The sequence below is a fragment of the Galeopterus variegatus genome, unplaced genomic scaffold (genome assembly GCF_000696425.1).
Source record: "Galeopterus variegatus unplaced genomic scaffold, G_variegatus-3.0.2 Scaffold12245, whole genome shotgun sequence".
Taxonomy (NCBI): Eukaryota; Metazoa; Chordata; class Mammalia; order Dermoptera; family Cynocephalidae; genus Galeopterus; species Galeopterus variegatus.
Window position 1 is genome coordinate 21029 of NW_007738356.1, and position 3663 is coordinate 24691.

The 3663-nt window shown below is 37.5% G+C and overlaps 1 protein-coding gene across 1 annotated transcript in view; it reads left to right on the forward strand.

The window, feature by feature from the left end:
* TRIM40 (tripartite motif containing 40) overlaps nt 1–3663 on the forward strand; it is an 11442-nt gene that overhangs the window by 1536 nt on the left and 6243 nt on the right. The gene's annotated exons all lie outside the window — the stretch shown is intronic.

A 3663-nucleotide genomic window follows, 5' to 3' on the forward strand; every position in this document is an offset into this window, starting at 1 on the left:
TAGGAATCTAATGTTACTTTTTCCAAGTTACAGTCAATATTTCCTATCACCATTTATTAAATAAAACATATAGTTCCCCCACTGATGTGAATGCCAACTTCATAATATACCACATTTGTATGTTTGCTTACATGTTTTCTTGACTCCCTATTTTGTCCTATTCTATCTATTTCTGCCTATGAGCCAAACCATTTTAGACATTGTACCTTTGCAACATGTTTTAATGTCAGGTGTTGTGATAGAACCCTCATGATACTCCTGTTTTTCAGAATTTTGTGGATATTCATATATATTTATTTTGCCAATTTGCTTTAGAATTATTTTTACCAACCTTGCCCTTCACCCCAACCCAGTTAGTATTTGATCAGATGGAAAATTGACAATATTTTCATCGTGGTGTCTTTCTATCCAATAATGAAGGCTGAATTTCCAAAATATTCTTTTAGATACTTGACTTTTGGAGAACATATTATGATCCAGGATATGAAAGTGGGGAGTCCAAATTGGGTTTCACTATGGAAAGATAGAGAATTCAGGAGGCCAAAGAGACAGAGTTCTCTTTGGTTCTAACATCGTTCCCCCCAGGTGTGGTGTCACACGAGAGTGGGGAGGGGCGTCCCAGCTGCTGATGAGGCAGGCATGAGAGGGAAAACCAACTCACTCATTCCATGATTTATTCATGTCTGTATTTTGCGTGGGATGTCATGGTAGGTGTTGTAGGATGTACAAATATGATTCAGAATCCTTGTCCTCAGGTCTACCTTTAAATAATGACAAGGAACCTAGAACAAATAAATAATAACAATATTTGTTCATTTAAGAAAAACAGAATAAGTCCCTGCTGTGTGTGAGGAACTGTAGTACATGCTGGGAATCAGTGATGAACAAGACTAATGCCGTCCCTGATGCGGGAGTTTGCAGTTCGGTAAGGGAGACACACAAATAAGAAATCAAACAAACTACAAGCTTTTTATGAGCTAGGAAGAAAACAAACAAGGGTCTGAGATGTAGAATATTGGGTGACTCATATCAGTGCCGTCAGCAAGAGCCTCATGGAGGTGGTGACATCAAAGCTGAGACCTAGAAGAAAAGTGGACCAGTGCAAAGACTGTGGGGCTGGAGAGCATGCAGAGGCCCAAGTCTGAGAAAGTCTTGTTATATTGGAAGAATTTATCATCAGAGTTTGAACTGAAAGGACTTACTGATAGATCAGAAGTGGGGTGAGGGAATGAAGAGAATCGAAAATGATTTCATGAGTTTCTGGTTTGAGAAACTGGATGGATGATGTAAACGATAAGAACTAGAAAGAACAGGTTTGAATGAAACGTCAAGAGTTTCATTTAGACAAGTTGAGTCCAAGTTGGGACACATCAAAGTAGGATTTTAGATATGCAGATGGTTATCAAATCTCAGTCTCCAAAGAGAGTCTGGGTAGTATTCCCAGAAGCTAGAACCATCAGAACAACCATCAACCATTAAATAGTATTTAAATCCAAAGGAATTGATACAATATCCTCAGGAGAGACTCGAGAGAGAAAAGAAGTTCCAGGGCAAGGTCCTGAGAAAGGCCATCATTTAGATGTTGGGTGAAGGAGAACCCAGGAAAGGAGACTTAGGATAAGCCACCAGAAAGGCAGGAGAAAAACGGAGAGAGTGGTGTCCCAGATGCTAAGAGAACAGAGTATTTTAAGAAGTGATTGCATGGAGTGATGCCGAGCAGTCCAGGGAGGTGGTGGTGGAGAAGTGAGTGCTGGGTTGGCAAGAGATGCACCTCTTCCCTTGTAACAGCAGGGAACGAAAGCAGGTGTCTGGAGTGCAGGTAGTCTTGCAGTTTTGGAGATGGCTTGGATGTTCTGCTTTTTATTTCCTCAGTAATATGTGAGGAAGATACATCAGCAATGTGGGTAGAGGTGGGGATGTGAAAGTTTTGAAAAGAGAGAAGATAGTGTGATATAGTTTGGGAAAGTGAACCTGTAAGAGAAACTGAGTCGGGATGGCAGGCAGTGTGGAGCAACAATTTGGGGCTTGAAACTATGGGATTTAACATGTCTCAAGAGGCTGCTCGAAGATAGACAGCCAAGGAAAAGCTGATGGGACGGTTTACCCAGGGATAAGGAGTAACAGAGAAAGGGAGAAGCAGGAGAGCTGAGGGTATTTCTGAAGAAGTGGTGATAATGTTGGGCCCTGTGCGTGCTTGTAGATGTTGATAGCACAGTTTTAAAATTAAGTTTTCTTTTAATTTTCCACCACGTCTCAATTTCTTTGAATTAAATCTTGTATATTAAATAACATAAATTGTGTCCTTTTTGAAGGAATTATGTAATCCCTGACTGTACTCCAGAAAGACGGAAAAATTTATAATGCTACATTACAAATGCAGAACAGAAAAAATATTTGTACAACTGTTGCTTCACTGATCAATCAATGTTGTGTGCATCACTTGAATGTATTTTGCTGGTTTAATAGAGTGTAAGAGTGACTTAAATTGTTTTACTTTGCTTGATTATGAATGCTGGTGGTGAGGCTTTTATCCATGAAGTCTCACTGCCTACAGTATCTCTTAGCATCAGGGCATAAATTCTACATGATTGCATCAAAGCAGTTTATCTTTTGGATAATCTCTTGGTTATGTTTAACCCACATTTTGCTTATTCTGTTATATATTTCTTTAATTGCATTTTGGGGGCAAAAATTTTAGAAATTTGTATTTAAATAAGTTCTATTCTTTTAAACAATATAATGTCCATTTTTGATATATTGAGAAATTTGTCTAATATCATTATGTTGTTCTGTTTTTAAAGATCTATTAATTCCTGGCTTATTTGGAATTTCATAACAATAAACATTAACAATAGTGTGTGAAGGATGACTTCATATCAATATTTTTTTATTCTGGTATCCAGTTGTCACTAAAACATTTCTATAATAGTGAGCCCTTTCCACATTTATGTGTTGTTTCTGGCTTAACATAAATTAAATTCTTATAATAGTGGAATATTTTTTTACTCTAGTCCATTGATCATTTTTTCTGTTCTAAAGTTATTATTATATAGTTTTGATATTGTTGCTGTGTGTTTTTGTTTGGCTCTTGGCTGGTAAGGGGATCTGAACCCTTGACCTTGGTGTTATCAACACTGCGCTCCAACCAAGTGAGCTAACTGGCCTGCCATGTGTGGTTTATTCTTAAATCTAGCAGCACCATTCAATAATTTTTCTAACCTGATATTCTTGTTGACTGTCCTTTCAGAGGAATGCTCTCATACATGCAATGTTTNGCTAACTGGCCTGCCATGTGTGGTTTATTCTTAAGTCTAGCAGCACCATTCAATAATTTATCTAACCTGATATTCTTGTTGACTGTCCTTTCAGAGGAATGCTCTCATACATGCAATGTTTCTAAGTTTTAGAGTATATATTCCCTGAGAATTTAATAGTCATTGCATTAAATTCGTTGACTACTTTAAGAATCATGACTTTAAAGGGTTTCTTTAGTGTTTTCAACCAGTAGCAGAATATATCACTAAGAGTTTTCCTTTAAGTATCTGAACCAGATGTTAAATTGTCTTCATTTAAACTTCGTGTGCCCTGACTCTGCAGAGGGTAGCTATACATTTTACAACATTAGTTTTTTTGCAGTTGGTACTAGGAAATTCAAACAAGAGT